This window comes from Lissotriton vulgaris, chromosome 12, assembly GCF_964263255.1.
Source record: "Lissotriton vulgaris chromosome 12, aLisVul1.2, whole genome shotgun sequence".
In the NCBI taxonomy this organism is placed as follows: domain Eukaryota; kingdom Metazoa; phylum Chordata; class Amphibia; order Caudata; family Salamandridae; genus Lissotriton; species Lissotriton vulgaris.
The window spans coordinates 419,366,192-419,390,336 of NC_141700.1; positions in this window are offsets into that span (position 1 = coordinate 419,366,192).

Sequence of the window (24,145 nt, forward strand, 5' to 3'; positions counted from 1 at the left end):
ATAAATAAAACTATTTACCTTAGTCCTGTCCGTCGTATGTCGGACTCCACTACACCCACCCCGGCCCTCCCCCGCCCCGCCGCCCCACAGCACTCCTTTGGTGAGCCGCCACTGTCGAAGTTCCCCCCATACACTGTTAATATTGTGGAGGCCCTTTGCAAAACATATATACAGCAGCACCCACCCCCCATTAGGGCGAAGGAGCGTCACCCCCCTGCTGCCAGTGCAGTAAAAGTGAAATATGAAATGGTAATAGAATGAATTACCATTTTATTTTTCACTGCTACCAGCTCGAGCAGTGTTTGGGGGTCGGGCCATTGCTTCTGACTGGCAGCAGGAGAGTGGTGCTCACTCCAGCAGTTTTCACTGCGCATGTCACTTTGGCCAACTGTCTTGCGACGGCCAGCCTGATATGCACAGTGTAAACCTCTCCACATGGCTATCTAAGACAGCTAGGTGGAGAGCTGAGCAGAACAGGCCCCCAGTGTCTGCTGGAGCATCGAGGCAGCCCGCTCCATCCAATCCTGGCACTGTTCTCATGCTGCTCATCTGCAGCATGAAAGCAGCATCAGGATTTGGAGAGGATAGCTGGCTGATGCTCCAGGAGGATTTGCGCTGACTGCTATCAAGACGAAAAAGGTAAGTTTGGTTTTCATTTAATTGTTTATCTTTTTTGCCCACTGATAGGCACTGTGAGAAACTTGCATTGCCTTCAGCTTTCATTCCAGAGCTCTCAGACACAGACCATTATAAATTCTGTTAACAAGCCATGATTGAGAGCTTTGGAATTTGAGCCTAACATCATTGTTGCTTTATCACAGTGCCTGCCACTGGGTTTGGAGCTCGGCTCGATGAACGTCACTGTTGAGGATCAGCACCCACCACTGCATATATGGCACAATTGCTAGATGTGTTTCCTCGGCTGTGATCTGCCAGCCCAGAAGCAGAGGAACTGTCTTTTAGTCCTTCAATCTGCTGCAACCCTGCGTCAGAAGTTGGCTGACAGAGCAAACCAGGCAGCCTGGGCATCAGCCACAAGTATTCCGAGTCCAGACTTCGGTTCAGTTCTAAGTTTCTATGTCATGTTTTATGCCAATGCAGAAGATTCTCTTGTGACTTCTACAGCCCCTTACCATCAGCAAACACCAACCACAGTCTGAGTGACATCCCCAAGAATATAGAAGTCACAGTCTACAATAACTCTGAAAGTGTGCCTTGGACTCAAAAATTGTGTTTTGGCCGTGGCAGTGCTGCCTCGTGTCTTATGCTGTGTCTAGCTGTCAATGACACCCAGATCTAGGACTAGCCAGCAAGCCAGCCATGTTCCACGCACATTGCATCAGAGGCAGCTTCTTGCAGGCAGCTTGGTCCCGGAGAGCTCCTTCACTTCAGTCGCATAACAATTACCAGTCAGGTGCTCTTTCGTAAAGTGAAGTATACAGGGGGGTAATGAAACTTGAGGGGTCCCCCATGCAAAGTACATGAAAGGGGCTCTCCAAGCTCCAGAACCAGGGGTACGCCACCTGTGCACAGTGGGAAACAGCCTTTATAATGTGGGCAGAGCAAATGTTTGCTGTTTCCCTGCAAGTAGAACTAAGTTTGTCTTAACCACGCATATATCTCAATTATGCAAATGCGTGGTTAAGGCAGTAAGTGGTCTAGATGTGCAGATGGGTGGGTACAGGAAGTGGAAGGATTGGGAGACGTGGATGTGGTCTGGTAAGATTTCTTGGGTGTTTTGGGGTTTTTGGAGGGTGGGGTGGTAGTTTTTATGGGTGGGGTAGATTTTAGGGCTCAGGGGGGTCGAGTTCTTTTAGGGCTCAGGGGGGTTTTACTCGGGGCTAGTCCATTGTTATTTTGCACACCAAGCCACCTCAGGTTGGACCCAGCTATATGTAAATCAGTCTTGGCTCTGATCCAATTGGAACAGTCCAGACCCAACTGCCCAGTCATGACCTCCCTGAAGCGGAGCACCAGCAATCTAGGACTGGATTTGGCTAGTTATGGGCTCATCAGCCGGGTACAGCTTGGTTCCAGTGATACAGTGTGTACAGGAACCATGTCTGTGCATATCAAAAGTGTGGCTGCTAGAGTGTGTCTGTTCAATGGTGTGTAGCTCTAGATGTGCATGGCTGCCCCACTGCTGATCACAACCTGCACTTGCGGTTCGTGTAAGTCCATGCTGGTGATCCTGACAAAGTTACCAAGCAGGGCCAGCTCACTGATGCTGCTTATTCCCAGACACCACCACCATCAGGCGATGACAATAGGTTTGGTTTTCTTATGAAATCATTCCGTTACAACGCAAATCAGTACATTTTCTCTAGTCACTTGAATAATAGTTCATATCACACACATTATGGGCCCTATTACGATGTCATACATCGTCTCGGTGTGGGAACCAACGGACTGTAGGTCGGCAGTTCTGAACACCATATTACAATGCGACTGCACATAGTGTGGTTGCAAACTCTCATTTCCCTATGGGAGTTTGTGATGTGGGTGGGAACCACCCGCAGCACATGCTCTCATAGAGAATGGGAGATTGTGTAAATCCCTGCACCCTGTGGCAGGCACCTCAGGGTGCCTGCCACATGATGCAGGGATTTTCAGGGGGTACCATAGGTGCCCCCCCAGGCCCAAAACTGTAGGTTGTGGAGGGAAGGGAGCCATGCTAGGAGCCCCCAAAGTCACTTTCCAATAGGCTTCACATGTCAGAAAAACATGGAAAGCCTGTCGGAAACAGACAACATAATCCCGATGGAGGAAACGCCATCCGTTCGGGATTATGTGCGGCTTCCAACTGGCCGGCAGTCTCCTTGAGCCCTTCAGAAGCTAGTCGGTTTGACTGGCTGGTTTAAACTCCGACCGCCGTCTTTGTAATCGGGTGGTTGGAGTTTAAACCCTGAATGTCGGTCAGATTTCTGACCCACATCCGAATGAAGCCCTAAATGTTTAAGGATTCGACCATGTAATTGGCACAGCTGTGGGCATTCACTTGTGCTTATGAAGTGGTACCAAATGAGGCCTCTTCACCATAGCTGTAACATATAGTATGTCTTTGAGTAAAAGCTGAAAAGGTACATATAAAATACTGTTTGTTACCTTCTGAAATATTACACTTGGTGTCATGTGAAAGAGTCACAATGAAATGACACGAGCACCGTGTCACAAAGTAATTTTTCCCTCCTCATATTGCCAAGATTCTCCTAAGATTGTTAACTTAAAACTGCAATGTTCCCAATAACTACTTTTTTTAATTTATCAATAACCAAAAACCCGAATTCGGTTTTACCTACACCCAAATAACACTTGCATTTAAGTCATGGCACCCTGGTTTTTTGTTTTTTTTACTTTTTGTACGTGTGCCTTCAACAAAGTGAAGATATTCTGAAGCGTAGTCATTTCTATGATAATGCCTTTCTCGATAAATTCTGCGCTGGAGTCATTCCGCCAGCATTTTGTCTAGAGTGAGGTTGTAATATTTTTCTAAAGTCTCAAAGCCCGTATTGAGACAATGCAAAGATTTAATTCTGCAGTGTAGCATTTTAACTAAAGTGTAAAGAGCTGCTATATTCTGAAATCATTTGGTACAACATAAATAATCTCTGCTGGGTGACGAGCATCCTCTGGCTTTCAAAATAAACATCTCTGGCTTCCGCTCAGCATTTGTTTTCCATAAAAACTGAAGCATTTATCTAGCAGCAGGACACCATTAAATTGTGATAACCTTTTCTCACTGGGAGGTCATCTCAGACAGTAAACTAACAACCACGTGCAGGGGGCCCTCTTTAAGGGACATTTTTCACTTCAGATAGATTAGTCCCTTGTGTCAAACCTCCCCCCAAGCTGTAGTAGTTTCTCTTACATTATCTGAACTGACATTTCACCTTTGTAAAGTGAGGACCACGTCATTTGCAAGAGAAAGATGTATCTATGCACAGCAAAATAACAAAAGACTACTCAGAACAGCACAAACACAGGCTTTCTAAAGCAACGAGTGACTGACAGGAAAGTTGGAGGTGTGGTGACTTGAGTGGTTAGTACACAAAAAACATGGATGGAATCCGAACACTGACGGTAACTGCCACTGTATTCCTTACAGCGAAATATATTTTAATTATTGTACTGCATCACTCTAGTAGCAGCGTCACGTAAGCACCAGCAAGTGCAAACATGGGCACAAATAGTTGTGGCACTCCATTTTTAGGTCCGGCTTGACCGCACAATTGTGTGCCTACTTTAATGCTACCTATTATTTACAAAACGTATATATATATATATATCGATAGCTTTGGCTCCACCAAGAGGAGTATATTTCTCTCACCTCATACTAATTGCTGTTTTGTGCATTATTCCACCTTCTAGGAAGGGCCTCTGTGAAAAAATATACTCAATCATCTCACTGTTTGTTACATTCAGTACTTTTTATTGTATGTGCATTCTAGATGCATAGAAAACAGTCTTTATCTTGTTTTTTCCTCAGCAGTGCCAAACCCAATAGGGATGGATTTATGTGGTAAACAACATTTGTGTATACAAACCAAGTAAACATTGTTTCTGATTGGTTATTCTTACATGCATTGGTACATTAAAGCCAGTCCTATTGCCTTTGATGATGTTTGCTGTACTACAGTCTTTCGCATGCTAAAAGCAAAATGCACCCATTCATATTTGGTCAGGACATACCACCAGAAAAATGTGCCACTGCAAAATATAAAAACCTATTCAGAGTGGGAGCAAAAGCATTTACTTTATTGAACCCTATACTGTTATATAAAGCATTTAAATAGGACAAAAAAATCCAGCTGATACCGGTAAATCCTATTTAGCCTTCTGCTTTTAAAACTAGTATCTGAATTCCTATGATAGCCACTGTATTTATCCAATCACATTTATCAGCAATACCAATGTATAGTCTACTTGTTGCTATTGAAAACAAACATATCAGATAGCATTTTTGATTTTGCCACTTGTGAACTAAAGCGCAACTACTCACAGATGAGGATCTCAAGGTGCTGGGCGGGAGGGGGGAAGCTCCTTTGAGTGCTGGGGTCATCAACAGGGCCAGGTCTTGAGGTCATTTCTGAACTGGTGCAGTGTGGGGGCTTGCTGGAGGTTGAGGGGGAAGGTCGTTCCAGGCCTTGGCTGCAAGGTAGGAGAAAGATGTTTCTCCTGTTCTGGCCTTTTAAATGCATGGAACAATGGCCAGGGGGAGGTCGGCTGATCGGAGGTGTCTTTTGGGTGCGTGGAAGGAGAGGTGGTTGTTCAGGTATGTTGGTCGGTGTTGTGAAGGGCCTTGTGGAGATCGTGAAGATGTTGGGGGATGTGGCTGTGGTGGGGGATGCCAAGGATCAGTCTGGCTGCGGCGTTCTGGACGGTCTGGAATCTGCAAAGGAGATTCTTGAAGATTCCGGCATAGAGAGCGTTGCTGTAGTCCAGCCTGCCACTGATGAGAGCGTGCGTGACAGATTTTCTGTATTCAGATGGGATCCATCTGAACGTCTTTCGAAGCCTGCAGAGGGTATTGAAGCAGTTCGAATATACAGCGTTGATCTGGTGATTCATTATGAGCGAAGGCTCTAGTATGATACCGAGGTTTCATGCCTGGTTCGTTGGGTGGGGGGTTTCCAAAGGCAGGGGGCCACCAGGAGTCATCCCATGAGGAGGGGTGGAGCAAAGGATGAGGACTTCTGTTTTCTTGGAGTTGAGTTTCTGGCAGCTGTTCTTCATCCAGTTGACGACGGTTTTCATCCCTTCTTGGAAGATATGTGTTTGGTGATATTGGGTTCGTTGGTGAGAGAGAGGATAAGCTGGGTGTTGTCGGCATAAGAGACGATGTTGAGCCTGTGGTTCCAGATGATGGTTGCGTGGGGGCCCTGTAGATGTTGTGGAGGGTGAGGCTGAGGGGGAAGCTCTGGGGAACTCCACAGTTGGTTTCTTTCTGTTCTGAGAGGTAGGGTGGGAATCTGACTCGCTGAGTTCTGCCGGTGGGGAATGAGCATATCCCGTCGAGGGCCTTGCCATGGATGCCAGAGTCATGGAGTCTGGTGGCTATGGTGGGTGGGAGACGCTGTCAAATGCAGCAGAGAGGTCCAGGAGGATGAGGGCTGCTGTTTCGGCCTGGTCGAGGAGGGAGCAGTTGTCGTCGGTGGCGGCGAGTAGGGCAGTCTTGGTGCTGTGTTTGCTGTGGAATCCGGATTGGGAGCTGTCCGTGGGCTGGTTTGTTAGAACCATTGCTGTCATTTTCACACTTGTGCATTTATCCTAAAGTTCTGAAACTAATTTGAAGTGATACATTTCAAATGTCATGTTTGTTCTTAGTGCAGACACAGTATATACATATATGCATACATTCACTCATTAGTACTTGTTTTTGTGCATGCAACATTTTATCACAGCCTTCTGGTGTAGTGCTAATACGTCTTTTGCACATCACTACCTGTAAACGTAAGGGTACTAGGTTCATCATAATCAGATAGCCGCTCAGTGTATTCATTCAGTTATTACAGAGTCCCATATGTACATGCAGGATGCATCATATGTGTCCACTGAAGGCCCCTGTCAGGAAGATCTGCCCTGGAAGGGTGGATTATTAATTAAGACTCATGAGGGAAAGAGCATGCACTGTGATAACATGTGACTGTTGCCTGAGATCAGCGAGCATTTGGGATTCTGATGCTCAAGGTAACCCAGTGCCCCATACAACCTGGGTGTATAGAATGTGAAGTAATGTTGGTTCTGTCAGGTTCAACATTGCGTTAACACTTAATAAATCATATTTATTAAGTGTTAAAGCAATATTGAACCTGACAGAACCAACATTACTTCACATAATTTATATTGTCAGCACAGCTCATTGCTTGTAAGTAGCACATAGTTCCACTGGTAGTAGACGCAAGTGCAATATTGGTATTAGCTAAGAAGCTTAGCAGCACCGTGTCCAATCCATCCATTAAAGATCGCCAGGCCAGCAAAAGCATCAGTAATGATAGGCTAGTATCTGGTACCGAAACTGCAGTTTAGCATCCTCCTCGCCACATGTAATGTCAGAAAATACCTCACAGAATGAGCAGCAATGTCAGATGTATAGGAACAGGTACAGATACTAGTGGCCCAAGGACACTAGAATCTGACTGAAAGTGTTACCAAGGTTTGAGTTCTGATAGAGTGAATTTCCTCATTTTTCAAATTAAACACATTTAACTGTAAAGTGGTAACTGCAATGCTGTATAATATACACACACTTAATGCAAAAATGTGTAGTAGGTAATCATATCTAGGCATTATAAGATAACACATGAATTAAGGGGGGTGCTAAAGAGCCCACAGCAAGATGGCTGCACTTTAGTGCTGCTCTGCTGGTTAAGGAACAATATCCGTCAAATTTCCTGCAATCTGGCCTGCTCACACCTACAAAAAGGGGACTATATCATGTTTGGACCCTTGGCTGTTTTCCGCCTAAGTGGGGGCCTGAACTACCTCCTTCAGTTTCCATTGCGACTGGGAGGCTGCATCCCTTACTGAGCTGGGTGGGCGTCGTACAAACACTCAAGAAATCCTGCAGCATGGGAATGCTGTGCTGTTTGCCACCTCACTGGGACCCAGGACTAGTTCCTCCAGATTCCTTTGCAGCTGGGAGGCTGCATCGCTTACCACGCCGGGCAGACACCATAAAAACACTAAACAATTCCCATGGCATGAGACACGTCTGGGGCGCGCCCAGCCAAAGACTGGCCCTTGAGTGGGTCCATCTGCACCCATCTGCAGCTGAATGAAGCTCGGCCGTCCCTCTAAGCTTTTTCATTATATACTCTTTCGACATTTCAATCATATACAAATAGAATTATGGGTAAGAGAAAATCCATTGTCTCAGCTGTGCCTCCCAAGGATTGTCCCTTAAGAGCCTCTATATCTAGTTCTTTACTGAATACAATGGGTTCAATTATTATAAAGATTGAGTAAGTGGAAGAAAGATTGGGGCAATCAAAAAAGCATTATATAAGGTCACATATAATGGGCCAAACCTGAATTTTACAACTGTGCAGCCAGTAACTGAGCTTACATGTGGTGTTTAGCAGGGTAAGGCATCTAAATCCATGTATTTTTACCAGTGATTATTACTGATACCTGACCACAGGTCACCCAATAATAGTGAACAACTGGGTTCTGCACCACTCAAAAAAGGCACTCTGTATCATGTGAGCAATTAAACAAAAAAATGCCCGTTGGAACTAAGCCTTCATTTAGATCAGTGGGAAGTTGAACAATTTGTAAAAAGCAACCTGAGTCAGGATTTGTCACATGTCAGAAACTAGATCATGAAGTATCTGGTGGTAGTGTGGTAAATAAACAAATGAAGGCTCTTGAGGGTGTCCTTGCAGCATTGATTGACCCTACTGCTTCCCTATTCCGATGAATAAGCTTTTTTCTGAAGAAAGTATTAGAGCAGGAGCCTTGCAAGTTCCCAGTTGATGTTCGGGCACACAAGAGCATCCACAGTATAGGTAACGATTAAAGGGCAATGGCTGAAACTTGGACAATAACTGATCCTAACTCCCAAATGGAATTATACTAGCCATGTGTCAAACACAAAGTCTGCTTTACCTCCTCCAGGCCTGGAAGCAAAAACACCTTGCCATTCCAATTAAAATAATAGGGATATTGGCTATAAACATCATTTTAAGGCTCTGCAACTCCCGCCAGAGTCTACCCCCTTAGTGATAGTGCTCAAAAAGGTTAAAAATCTACAGGCTAATGCAAATGAAAATGATGATCAACTAGTAAACCCTGAATGTGTAAAGCACTTAAAAATTTCAGTTGTGATGTTTTATACAATAAAATAATTGCATTTCGAAGAGTTTCTTGGGTGGTCAATAGCCCAAAAAGGGCAGCAGGAGACTGTGTTGTAATTAATTTTAGAGACCCACTGCTCCTTGGTTTTTAACTTAGGAGATTGTCATATGAAGGGACCGGTGCACCACAGGGTAACATCAAGACCACCCATCTTGACTATTTCTATAGGCCCAGCACCTCCATGTACAATGCACCCGCTGCATCATCAATTCTATTGCCTAGGACACCAGCTATTGCCACATGCAATAGTTTTACCCCACCGGAGCAGGTTGACTGACTTGCTGACAGAAAAGGTCCATTAGAGTCACAAACTCTATTGTCCCATACAAACGATTGTGAATATGGGATGGCATACGAGACCACAGTCCCTATGGTAAGAAAATATACAAATGACCATCCCAAGATCAACAGTGATCTGATTAGCATTTAAATAAGCGCTTACCCCTCATGAAACTATGCTGATGCAGAATACTCTACCCCAAAGTTGAGCAATGATTCAATTTCTATAGAATCTTATGTGGTTATTCTACCTTTGCAAGTAGAAGCACTGCCACCTTCTAAATCATGCAATGATATTGTTTGATAGGGAATTATTAAATTGTGTGCCCGCAAAACACTTGGATGTATTGGAGTGTACAAATTAATGAGGGTTATTCACTTGAGACATCAGCTACTGAATCTAGACCTGGACATCACAGGGTAGGTTTGTTAACTCTTGTTTCTGTCTCTCTTGAAGGCCCGATAAGCAAAGTCTTTTTTCATTCGCCCTATTTTCAAATCATTTGTTTGTCTCTTTGTGCTAGTCTGATAGTTGTCTTGAATAACTTTTATCACAACAATTTTAATTGCAAGAATATTGAAATAGCAAACTCTCTTAAAGTGGCTCTACTCACGATACTTGAAGATATAAAGGGTGATTCGGCTGGTATATGGGGGCAGGTGGTATTTAGCAGTAGACTTTGTTCTATCTCAAGGAATGTTGTGTGTGGTATTATTGGACAAGATAATGAAGGGGATCCTTTGCATTTTGAGCATAATCCTTGTGGGGATGTTTTTAATACGATTATGAGCAGGCTGAATTTAGTATTAACAATGGACCGTGCGCCAGCTACGGTCTTGAACTAAGTTACCTTTAAAGGTGCAGGTTCATGGAGTATGATTGACTTTATGGCTGTATCAACTTTATGGTTTCCAAAGGCTTTTAATTTTACAATTCTTCAAATGTGTTGGAGTGATCATAACCCCTTGGACCTAAGATTTATCACAAGCATCAAACAATGAAAGCCGACCTACATTATTCCTCTGTTGAACTTGGCCCTTTTATTGCAGGGTCATCCCTGAACCTTTTGCGCTCCTCCTGTATTTTCTCTGACCTGTTTTTGTTGGTTTTATGACTCTGGGCACTTTACCACTGCTGATCAGTGCTTAAGTGCATATGCTCTCCCTAATATAAATTGATGTATGGATTAGTGACTCCATGATTGGCTTATTTGATTTACTGTCAGACCCTAGTACAGTGCACTGTGGGTGCCCAGGGCTGGTAACTCAAATGCTGCTGGTGGGCTTGTAGCACTGGTTGTGCCACCCACAGAAGTAGCCTGTAAAAGTGTGTCTAAGGCTTGCCATTGCAGAGCCTGTGTGCAGTCTGGTACTGTCATGCTGACTGGGCAAGTGCACCCACTTGACAGTCTTCAAACCTTCCCTTTTCTGCATATTAGTCACCCCTATGGTAGGCCCAAGGGCAGGGCCCATTGTAGGTAAAAAGGTAGGACATGCCCTGATGTGTGTAGCATGTCCTAGTAGTGAATTGTAGCCATTTTCGTTTTTCACTATTGCAAGGCTACCTGTTCCCCATAGGCCAGAATAGACAGTTTGATTATTACATCTTATAATCATAAGTGACTCAGTAAACCAGGTAGAAATTCGAGTTTAGTGTGCCTGAACTCAGAATGATAAAATACATCTTTTAGTGAAGTTGGTTTTAACATTCTGAGTTTGAAAATACCAGTTTTAGAAAGTAGGTATTTTCTTGTTGAACCATCCAAGCCTGCCTCTGCTAGGTTATGTATTCCTTGTCTGGAGTTTGAGTGACAGGGGCTGGGGTATTCCAGGAGACAGGGTTAGTAAGCACAGGGCGGAATAGAGAGATCTGCATGTAGATGGGCGGGAGGAGTTGCACCTGGGACCTGAATAGGACTGTGCCATCCCTCTACAATGCTGGCTCCACCTCCTGTGATGCGTCAGATGTCCTTTCCCTGCACTGTGAAAGGAAAGAAGGAGTCATGTGAACAGAGGGCTCCAGGACTGACCAGAACTGGTTTGGACTAGGCAAAGGCCCCCTGCCTTCAGAGAACAAAGAGAAAATGAGTATGAAAGGGGGGACCCAGACCCCAGAACTTTACATCACTTTTGGGAAACAAGAAGAAACCTTTGCTGAGGAGAGGAACCACAGAGACTATCCCTAAGCTGAAGTACTGCTTGGGGGATTGGCCTGCAGTGGTTGCCTAATTACCAGGGAGAGGAGAGTGGAACTTTGTGTGTACTTTCATCAACTTGTGAAGGGTCTCTAAGGGCTTGAGAAAGGGCTTGCCTCCTGCTGAATTCTCAGGAACAACAGACTTCACAAACTAGCTCTCCAAGTGTTCTTTGGAAGGGCCTGCAGATGTGTTGGGCTTTCTGAGGAACTGCATGTCACAAGGAGCTGGAAGCGCGACTCACAAGGGAGAAGCATGTCGCTGCCGCAGCCGCTGTTGTCGCATCACTGGAGAAGGGTGTCTCCGCTGCAGCTGTCGCATCGCATAAGCACCTCGCATCACCGGAGAAGCTTGTCGCAGGGCCTGCCGCAGCTCAGAAGAATCGTTGAGTCGCCGCATGGCCATGTCGCATCAAGAAGAAGACGCCATCTTTGTTTCCATTGCACCCGATCTTCATCGCATCACGTCGTTGCGGGTCGCACCACCACGGGAGAGCAGTAAGAAACCGACACATCACCTTTCCTGCATGTAAGGATCCAACGTATCAACTTCCCTGCAACACTTTCGCATCCTAAGGTACATTGACCTCAAAGTGTTGCATTTTAACATCTAAAGAGAACTAAGCTAATTCCACCATTTTAAGTACAGTATTGTGGATATTTGTCATTTGTGGTCTTGTGTTAAATCTATATAAAGAATACTTATTTTTAATATAAAACTGGTGTGGTTTTCATCTGAAGTGTTGTCACTGGGTTACTGTATGTGTTCACAAATGCTTTACACACTGCCTCTGAGATAAGCCTATCTGCTCGTGCCAAGCTACCAAGGGGGTGAGCAGGGGTTATTTTAGGAGTGTACCCCCTTTCCCTGACTGGACGCAAGGGTCCCTATTTGTCAAAGGTACCTACCTCTGCCAACTAGAGACCCCCAAATCTAACATCCTCCAATTGAGGTAGACAGAAATAGAGGTATTTTGCGCAAATGGGCCACTGTAAATTCTAACCATCTGGGGACTGAGGTGGATCCTAGTCTTTTGTTGTTTTGTTCAGAGCTTATAACAAAATAAGTAACTCTGCCACTGAGCTTCTGGCTTTACCACTATCTTGCAGGGAAGCAAAGAAAAACAAATGGTTTGATGGGGCTTGTTCCTCCTCGCATAGTTGTTTAATTAAGGCCTTGAAAGGATCAGCAAAAATAATGGAAGAAGTAAGGACATGCAAATCAAGCTACAAGGAAGCAATAAAAGAACGAAAGCTATTAGGCATGAAGCGTGGGAGCAATTACGAGAGGCCAGTTTTAAGAATGATGCATCCCGTTTCTCGGAAATTGTAAAAGCACCTTTATTTGCAGGTAACCATAATACTTGTCTGGAAACAATCATCCCACCGCATTTGTGGATGAAACATTTCACTAAGATGTAAGACAATACTTTAATCCAAAACACATGGGCGAGAAATGTCTTGAATGTCTAATCCCAGGAAAATATAGATTTTTCAGAAATCTCCTTAAAAGAGGTTATCCTGGTCATTGAGCAGAGCCCACGGAATAAAATACCAGGCCCAATGGGTTGCCTATCAATCAATCAATCAATCAATCAATCAATCAATCAATCAATCATTCAATCAATCAATCAGGGTTTGTAAAGCGCGCTGCTGACCAGTGAGGTTCTCAAGGCTGTTCAGGGAGGGGAGTTGCTGGCCCATGTGCACTTAGGTGTTCAGTTTAAAAGTAACGTACATCTATGGGCCCCATAGTATTGACTCTGCTGAGGTGGGCAATACTTGTTGGCCTCCCACCTCATGGTCCAACTCAATAATTGTGTGTGTTTTCAAGAAAGGGGATTGAGCTGATGCTTGTTGTTATCATCCCATTTACCTCATCAACCCCACTGCCAAAGTGTTGGGCAGGATTCTTTCGGAAGTATGAGCTACTGAGAAAGGAATACTCTCTGAGGCACAGTATGGGTTCAGGCAAGGCATGGGTATCATAGACCAATGTCTGAATCTTCACCTCTTAGTAAGTAAATACATCAAGGCGAAGAAGTGTTGTCTATACCTCGCATTCATGGACCTTAGCTCCTCATTTGATTGTGTCAACCGAGCCAAATTATGGGAGAGGATCTTAGAATTGGGAGTAGATCCCCAAACTGTGGTTCTGCTGGCTCAACCTTATGCAGTGTAACTGGGTGTATGAGGCATGGCCCCAAAGGCGAGTGTACCCCAAATTAAGAACAGGCGTTGAGTTAGACAGGGCTGTGTTTTGCAACTCTTTCTTTTTGGCCTCTATATTAATGACCTTGTTGCACCTTTGTTACTTGTAAAGGCAGATACAACCAGGGTGGGAGCAAGGCAACTATTAGCTGTACTATATGCTAATGATTGTGTCATACTCTCCAGAACAGGGGTAGGAGTTCAGAAGTTATTGGTCAAGTTTCCTCTGTGTATTAGCAAACTGGGCTTATCTCTTAAAAACTCCAAATCTTTTACCATGGTCTGTGGTCAGTCTTCTAGTAAATTGACATCTCATCATGTTAATAACACCAGAATTGCTCTGTGTCCCGACCTTCACACACGTTGGAGGTCTCTTTTAATAATAAAGGCACCTAGGGACACTTGGTGAAAGTTAGGAAGACACATTTGACAGGCCCACAAAGACAGTTTCAGGTTTACCTTGAAATTAGTCTCCAAACCCCCAAACACAATGGTAAATGTATACAAAGCTAGATCCATTTCAGTGGCCACATATTGTACAGATATCTGGGGAGTCTCTAGTACAACACAAATTTAGATTAGCAAAACTGCCTTTTTAAGAAAGTTGATATTGTTCTCCTATGGCAGACTCATCTATGCTTGTCATGTAGAGCTGGGTTTACCATATGTGATCGGATAAAGCTTGCACCTCTAATGTTATGGCTTTTAAATTTGGGGCAAAACAGAAACTTTGCTCAATCAAACCATAATTATTGACTGTTTGAGTCTAGATAAAGTCAACAACATCCAACGGCTGATATATGTCAGGAATCAACTTGGCTTGATTGGGTGTTTGGAATTTATTTAATAAATGCACACTAAATAAGCTTCTCGAGAGTTTTTCAAATATTAATAATGTGTCCCTTCCACCACTACTCAGTATGAATTTTGGGCACACTGAAAAATACAAAGGGTTGTCCTCATGAATATATGACGTTACAACGCAAACAATTACAACGCATGCTTTAACATAGTAGTATTTGCATCGCAACTACCATTACATTGCATGATATTACAATGCATTATTTAAAACTACCATCACAACACATTCCGTTACAACGAATTCCATTACAATGCATACCACTACAAAGCATAATACTTTTAAGGCAACAGTAAGATAAGTGTTTGATAGTGTATGGATAAAAATTACTATTCCAACTCCAGTGAGTTCAACATTAGGGTAAGTGTTGGATAGTGTAGAGGTTAACATTACTATTTCCACTCCTGTGAGTGCAACAATAGGGAAAGTGTTGGACAGTGTAGGGGTAAATATTTTTATTCCCATGTATCCCAAAACCCATACACACCCTAAAACTAAAAAATCTCCATTACTTACCTTATAATGCATTGTAATGGCATGCGTTCTAGTGAAATGTGTTGAATTGGCATGCGTTGTAATGGGATGCGATGTAAAGGCAGTTGCGTTGTAATGAGTAGGTTGTAAAGGTTGTGTGTTGTAATGACATTATTGTAATGGATGTTTCCCATCCTCATACACCACCAGGTGTCATGCTTCATCATAGGGCAACCCACGCTCTCCAAAAACCGGTTTGATGGAGAGCGGGCCTTCACCTGGAGTCAGGGAGGCATGTCTAACCAAGAATGGATCCGTGATTCAAGAGTGTTAAAATCCAATGTGGCATCCTAAACACTATTTATTCACTAGACATGCCACTTGATGTTATAATCAATTGTGGGGATAAGGGGATTTAGTGCCCCATCACCACTGTTACCGTCAACATGTTTCTGCCTTGTGGCTCAACTGAGTCCGGGGCTTTCTTCAGGAAGGGCATGTGGGATCCTAGTGAGGCAACCATGCATTTAGAATTGCCTCTAAGAAAGAGTGACCTGTATTTACCTCTTAACTAGTCTGGCTCTTAAATACCTGTGGATAAACAAGGTTACTCTTAAAATTCCATTCTCTGGAGATACATTATATTGTATGTACAATTGTAGGCATGCACAATTTGCATGCTTCATGGTTTATGGCACTTCACACGTGAGGTAAAACATTTTTCTTTTCTTTCAGTTGTAAGACCAGCTCACAATCTTACCCCAATGTTGGGTCTTCTACGTCCCATGGAGGGCCGGCACAGGGACCCATGTAGTCACACTGTAAAGTATAATAAATTTGAGGAAGGGTCAGAATTATAGAATAAACCATGTACATCTGTTTACAATCACACATATCAAGGGGTATCATATTCCTCTGAGCATTCCACCTCTTACTACATCAAAGTGCATCCCTTACGATCAACCTAGATGCAGCTGCTCCTTTCTCTGGATGTGTGTGGAATGGATTGAAGGGCATGTATTTAATCTGACGTTGTTCCACGGGAACAGGTAGTTACCTGCACCTGTGGCAGGAGGAGCCCGGTGTTCTAGAACCGGTGCGTCCTCCTTCAGTAAGATTGTGAGCTGGTCTCACAACTGAAAAAGGAAAATGTTTTACCTCATGTGTGAGGTGCCACAAACTACAAAGCATGCACTATGAGGAAGCATGACACCTGGTGGTGTGTAAGTATAACCCATTACATTGTTGAGTATGTCCAGTACTTGTACTGAGTAGTGTTGGGAGGGATACAATATTAATATTTGAAAAAATCTTGGATAGCTTATTTAGTGTGCATGTACTGTGTTGGGAGGCCAGCTCACCCTTAAGAGCCCATAGCCTCTAGTTACCTACTCTGGGTATATTCCGGGGAGGGGTGTTCATATGAATTTTTAAATAACCCACAGAGCATTAAATAATCATCCAAGAAATTTGTTAAAGATTAATTCCTTGCAATACTTATGACTAGAAAAGAAGTTCAGGAGTGTAGCAAGGGAAGGGTGGCAGCTTACCAACTATTAACCATCACACACGGGTATGGAGCCTTATTTAAACTTTGTGCCAAGTCAGCAGCATAGGTCATTTTAATTAGGTTCTGTTTTAATATTGTGGACTTCCTGGCTTCATGTCCTAAAGATGCATATGGTGAATCAGATCTTGTACCATGCTCATATGATTCAGAGTCTGCACAATTTACACTGCATTTTATTTAATTTTGCAAACTTTATGATGTTCAAAGGAAACTCATCTGAATCCCATTACTTAGACAGCTGACTATCAGAAGATGCAGGCCGGCCTTACTTTATTAAAATCCTTTGCAGTCTGAACTTATCTGTTTCTAAAAGTACATATTTATGACAGCTGCAGGCAATGTGGTGGACCAATAATTTAGGGTAGTGATATGATCAGTGGGAAGTGATTAATTATTTGTGTTTATTACTTTTGATCTTGCTGAGTTGTGCATTATTGGTATACAGGGGATAAGTGATTTGATACACTGACAAATCCTTACTCCTGTTAGTTTGCTACTATGTTTTTCTTTTCTCAATTTCTTGCACTAGACACTTAGCAGACCAATTTTCAAAGCATTGATTGTTGCTATATCTTTTCCTATTGGTTTTTAGCATGATTTTAAAATGTTATCAAATTGTGGTTGGATTTTCAAACTATTTAATGTGATCTTTTTATGGTGTTGTTACAAGTGTAGTTGAATTTAAATCTGTATTCTTTTATGTTTCATTAAAGCAAATAAAGATTGATTGGCTGACTGCCCTGCTAACAGCTGTGGTGAATGAGGGAATGTCTCTGCACTGGGAAGCACCCTATGTGCCTGGCAGTTATTGAGCACATTGGACTTGGAAATCCTGGGACCTTGGTGAAAAGACCGCAGATCGTGACCGGGCAGTAAAACGCTCAGCGACGCTGTTGCACTGAGCGAGGCAGAACACCCAACTGGACCTTGCCCTATGGGCCTGGCAGATTGTTGAGGCCCCCAAGAGGTGCCGGCTGCAGAAGATAGTGCACTGAGCCAGGAGGGTTGAGATCTCACCTCCAGATGTAAGACTACATTGCTTGGAGTGGCTCTGTGCCGGGGCTTTGCCACTGACAGAGGCTGCAGCAGCATTCAGCTGGGGGCTGAGGTGCTCTGGAATGTGGGGGCACCTGGTTGAGGCCGAGTGGTTTGGAGGGGAGCTTCACTGGAACCTTGCACTATTACAGCCCGCTCCTTCGGTGGAGCCTGTGAACAGTGCCACATGGGAGGTGCTGGATGAACAACAGTTAAGGAGTTAATCTAATAAGTAGTATACACCAAATGCAACATGGAAGACATGGCCAGGCACCCCCTACTCTCTATGAATGCCTCCGCCAACTCAGAGGTTGAGATTGGGACTCTAGCGACCTTCCATGGGAATGATCCAATTGATTATGAATAATGTTGAAGATTGAAAAGTTTAAATTGAACACATTTTATTATATCCTTCCACTAGGATGTTTTTTGGGAAAGGGATTCTCGTTGGCATGATTGGGATGCTGATGTGGTTGGGGAGTGTGAGGAGGACGACGAGTCAGCAGAACGGAAGTGGAGCAGAACGGGTCGGGACGTACTGTGTACGCCGGAAGAGCCCAGCAGTCTAATGTCGGTGAGGAGGATCCCGTAAGCACGCCTGACGTCATTGGAGAAAGATGTAGAAGGACGTGGAGAAGAGAGGAACAGAGGAGCCAAGAACCTCGGAGTATCATACCCTGTGGAAAAGCCCGGAGGCCCAGAGAAGGGGAAGGAACCCCCGGGTCCCAACGCCACGGTCCTGATCCCGGGTCGTGGCACAAGGCGAGTACCTTTGGCAGATTCATTCTGGTGGGGTGGTTGGGGAGCGCAAGGAACCAGGGCATGCGTGACGTCTAAGAAGCCTGCACATAGAGATCCCCACATTTTAGCACTCCCCTCCCCTTTCACAACCATCTGGTGGTGATAGCACGTCATAGACATATAGAGGCCCTGAGCAAAAATATAGTTGTTAGAAATATAATTTGTTTATTAATGTTATGCATTTCAGTATGTCTTTGATTTGTATATGTTGTATTTTTTTATAAGAATTGTTTGTATTTTTAATAAATGTGTTCAACTTTTAGAAGTTAATTTTGTTTTTTTAATTTGAATTTTGCATTTTTAGTTCTGTAGTGGGTTGGAGTTTTATAGTAGAATAGGGTGGGAAGTAATTTATTTATATTAAATTGACTGATTATATTTTATTTACTCGTTGTTTGATTGAGAAGGTATAGTGTTAAATAAGGCAAGCTCGTCTGCGCTCGTCCGCGCCGAGGACGGGCCAACGGCCACCCCCCCAGCGACTCCAGCACCACGACCACCTATTGATACGGTGAGATTAACCTACTCCACTGACGAACTACTAAAACTTAGGCACTTGGCGGTCCAACCACATACACTCCCGCATCTAAGCTACTCCAATCACATCCTAGGCCCATTCTCATGTCCTACTTGCAACAAATGTACCGCGAAACTTTCAACAAACGACCCACCATTAATTCAAGCAGCGTTAATAAACGCCAGATCCCTTCCCAAACACAAAATAGAAATCGCCGATTTAATCGACGCGCACAAACTGGATCTTTTGTTCATCACCGAGACATGGGGCGATGACGCCTCAGGACCCGACTTTACAGAAGCCACTCCAATCAACTACAATGTTTGTAGATTAGATAGACTAATAAAAAGAGGTGGCGGCATTGCCATAATTTACAAAAACCTCTTCAAACTCACGACTAAACCATTTGCCTGCCCAGAATACGAGTCTCTCATCTTTACTCTAGGCCTATCGGCAAAATCATCCTTCAAGGGAATGCTGATTTATCGCCCTCCAGGGTCAAGAGCTAAGTTTCTAGCTAACATAGGCAGTATAATTGAAGCAGTCGCAGACGCCCCTCACTTTTCGCTACTAGGTGACTTCAATTTTCACCTTGAGACTTTGAATAACCACGATACTACGCAGCTTCTTGCAGACCTCTCAGCTGCAGGCCTAATGCAACTTATAAACTCCCCTACGCATCAGGCAGGTCACACATTAGACGGTATATTTACTAACAGTCCTCTTGTAAATGTCACCCAAATAATTCCACTCATCTGGACGGACCATTCAGCTATTTGCTTCACAGTACAAACAAACCCCACTAAACCGAGCTTCACTGCACCAGCTCGTTCAACATACAGAGACTGGAAAAATATCAATATAACCCAATTAGCAGAGATGATGCAGGATAATCATATCCCCAATGAGCATGACCCTACTAAAGCATCCTCTAACTACCTGACAAACCTAGATATGGCCTGTAACAAGCTAGCCCCGCTCAAATCATAACACCGGAACAGAAAAATACCTTCAGCCCCATGGTTCACTGAGGCCCTACGCATGCAGAAACAATACTGCAGGAACCTCGAAAGACAGTGGCGTCGCAACTACAGTCCTGCAGACAAAACAAACTATAAAAATGCCCTCTCCATCTACAAAATATTGATAACCACTGAGAAAAGCCATTACTTTACCACTCAAAGCAATCAGGCAAAGAACTCGGCAGGAGAACTATTCAGGGTAGTTACCACTCTATCCAACCCCCCTACGCCGCCCCTAGAAGGCTCTCAGTCACTGGCAGATGCCTTGGCCAGCTTCTTTGAGGAAAAAGTCAGCTCCATCTTCCAGACTTTCTCTCACTCTGCCCCCCTACCATCTTCGAGCCCACTCCTTTCGGGAACTCAGCCAACCTTATTAACTTTCAACCCCGTTGACCAGGATCACATTCAACGTCTGGTAGCCAGCACTAAATCCGGTTCCCCCCTCGATCCATGTCCCCCTTCCATTCTGAACCTCATCCCGGAAGCAATTTCCCCCCCGTTGTCTACCATCTGCAACGCTATGTTCGCAACAGGTATATATCCTTCAGTCTGGAAAGAGGCGATCATAAAGCCATTGCTGAAAAAACCAACGCTAGACCCTCTCATCCCAGCAAGCTATAGACCCATCGCCTGTCTCCCATTTCCAGCAAAGATTTTCGAAAAGTCCATGAACATTCAGCTATCAAAATTCATCAACGACAACAATTTGCTCGATGACACCCAGTTTGGTTTTAGACAGGGACACGGGACAGAGACAGCACTATTGAAAGCCGCAGACGAAATCAGAACAACCATGGACAAGGGAGGGACGGCCGTCTTGATACTCCTAGATCTCTCCGCTGCATTTGACACGGTCGATCATGTCACTCTGATCGACCGTGTCGCAGCTCTGGGACTAGGAGGAACAGCTAAAGATCTGATTGCCTCATTCCTCGCCAATCGTCCCCAGACTGTCAAAATGGGCAACTTCACCTCCCAGACCTTCTCACTCCCCTGCGGCGTTCCACAGGGCTCCTCGCTAAGTCCGACGCTTTTTAATATCTATGTATCGGACTTAGCGAGGGTGATAAAATCCTATGGTATTGCCCTTACCACGTACGCCGATGACACGCAACTAGTACTATCGGTGTACAACAACGGAGCAAGCGTTGCAGCCAATTTTCAGGAGGGAATGAAGGCGATAAGCTCCTTGATGTCATCAAACTGCCTCAAACTTAACTCCGACAAAACGGAGGTGATGACATTCGGGAGCTTGCGACCAACATGGTCCCCACAATGGTGGCCACCGGAGTTGGGATCCCCCCCCCAACCAGTGGTTAAGGTCCGCAACCTGGGAGTCACCTTTGATAATAAACTGACTTTCCACCATCACGCCAATGCCGTCGTATCATCTGCCTTCTACACCCTCCAAAAAATTAAGAAACTCCTTCCTTACCTACCACAGTCAGCCGGCAAAACACTTATTAGCACCTTAGTGTTTTCAAGAACGGATTATTGCAACTCACTGCTTCTGAATGCTCAGGAAGGGGTTCTCAACAAACTCCAGACCGTGCAAAACGCGGCGGCCAGAACCTTACTTTCTATTCCCAAATTCACATCCATCTCCCATCACATTAAAGAGCTCCATTGGCTCCAATCAGGAGTCGAATAAAATGTAAGGCTCTCTGTATAGCCTATAAGACCCTTAATAACTCAGGGCCAAAGTTCTTAAAAGAAGCTCTTCGACTATTGGAGCAACGCAGGACCCTTCGATCCTCCGCAGCCTTCATGCTGGACAAAAAAGGCCACTTGGGGAGACAGGTGCTGCACTACAGCCACAGCTAAATTGTGGAACACCCTCCCACTCCATATCAAAACCGCTCCTACGCTCCTTAAATTCCAAAAAAGCCTCAAGACATGGCTCTTCTCTTCCTCCTAACTCCCCCGTCATACTTTAGGGAGCTCTGTGATCACCAGCGCCGAGACACCCGTATGGGTATTTGTGCGCTTTAAAAATAGCAAAAATAAAATAAAATAAATAAATAAAGTAATTTATTATTAATTAATTAATAATTGGGTGTTAATTTTAATAATTAATTGGTAAATAATTATGGTAAATGTGTAAATATTTTAAGGTGTGGGTTGTGGTGTTTATAGGTGTTAAGGGCAGGATGTAATTTATTTTTAATTGATGAATTCATAATTGGTTGTTAATTCATTTTAATTACTTAATTGGTAATAAATTATGGTAATTGTGTAATACATTTTTGGTGTGTTGTGGTGTTCATAGGTGTTAAGGGTGGGAAGTAATTTATTTTTAATTGATGAATTAATGATTGTATGTTAATTAATTAATTGGTCATTAATTAAGGTAATTGTGTAATTAATTTTAGGTGTGTGTTTTGGTGTTTATAGGAGTAAAGGGTGGGAAGTATTTTGTATTTAATTAATTAATATGTAGTTGTTATTAATGTTAATTATTTGATATGTATTTTGGGTAATTGTTTAATTTTGTATCTGCTGTTTTTACTTTTAAAGGGGTAAAGGGTGGGTATTAAATACATTTTAATTACTTTACTATTATTTGTTAATAGTAATAGTTTTTAATTTATAAATTCGTTTTAATTGTGTTTTATTATTTTAGAGTTTAATTTAGGTGTGTGTTTTGGATATCATAGTTTTAAAGTGTGTGTAGGCAATTAATGTTTATTCGTTTTTTAATGAATAATATTTTTTAAATTGATTATTAATTTTGTTCATTTTGAGGGAAACGTAATTAAAAATTTGGAAGTATTTTGTGATTGGTGTGGTGTTATAGGGTTGGAAATACAAAAAATGCATTTATATATTAATTCATTTATTTGTTTGTAAATATTTTCTAGTTTAAAAGAATTTTATTTTAAACTTTTATTTATCATTTTATTTTATATATGATTTGTATGTTTTTATATGTAAATAATATTATAATATGTTTAGTTTTTATACATTTAATATATTAGATTTAGATTTTTGTAAATATTGTTTATTTATTGTTATGATTTTTATTTATTTTTTAATGTTTTTAGTTATGTGTGAGTGTGAATACCAAGTTTTTTTCTCCTCGCTATCTAACACTTTCTCTACTGTTAAATGTAAATGTAAATGTAGGTATACTTATATAGCGCAACCTGTCACCACAAGGGTATCCTGGCGCTTGCCTAGGGAACCCGTCCTGATATTCCCCTGTGAGAAGCCCCGACAGGGTGTCCACAGGGTGAAAGTCAGGCATCCCGCCGCGAGGGGCCGTTGTGGAGATTAAGCAAGCTATTGCCCAGAGTCGCAGAGTGTGAACCCGAGAGTTGAGGAGGCACCGGGACGAGAATTATCGAGTCCGTGGAATTTTAGCCCAAGATCCGCCGGGGCGGGGAATTGAACCCTGGTCCAGGACCGATCTCAGATTCCGGGTCTGCCGCCTCTAACCCCTGAGCCACACTTCTCCACACTAACTGTTGCACTAACTGGAGTGGGAATAGTAATTTTTACCCCTCTGCTATCCAACACTTTCCCTGCTGTTGCACTGTTTGAAGTGGGATTACTAATTTTTACCCTTCTGCTATCCAGCACTCTCCTACTGTTGCACTTACTGGAGTTGGAATAGTAATTGTTACACCTCCACTATCCAACACTTTCCCTAGAGTTGCACTCACTGGAGTGGGAGTAGCAATTTTTACCCCTCTGCTATTCAACACTTTCCCTACTGTTGCACTCACTGGAGTGAGAGCAATAAATGTTTTCCCCTCCGCTATCCAACACTTTGGCAACTGTTGCATTCACTGGAGTGGGAATAAAAAATGCTATCCCCTCCGCTATCCAACACTTATTCTACTGTTGCATTCAGTGGAGTGGGAATAGTGAATTTTAACCCTCCGCTATACAACACTTTCCCTACTGTTTCATTTATTGGAGTGGGAATAGTAATTTTTACTTCTCCGAAATCCAAAACTCTCCCTATTGTTGCACTCACTGGAGTTGGAATAGTAATTTTTATACGTTGGCTATCCAACACTTTCTCTAATATTTCACTCACTGGAGTAGGAATAGTAATTTTTACCCCTCTGCTATCCAACACTTTCCCTACTGTTGCACTCACTGTAGTGGGAGTAGTAATTTTTACTTCTCCGCAATCCCAAACTTTCCCTATTGTTGCACTCACTGGAGTTGGAATAGTAATTTTTATACCTCAGCTATCCAACACTTTCTCTACTATTGCACTCACTGGAGTGGAAATAGTAATTTTTACCCCTCCGCCATCCAACACTTTCCCTACTGTTGCACTCACTAGAGTGGGAATAGTAATGTTTACCTCTCC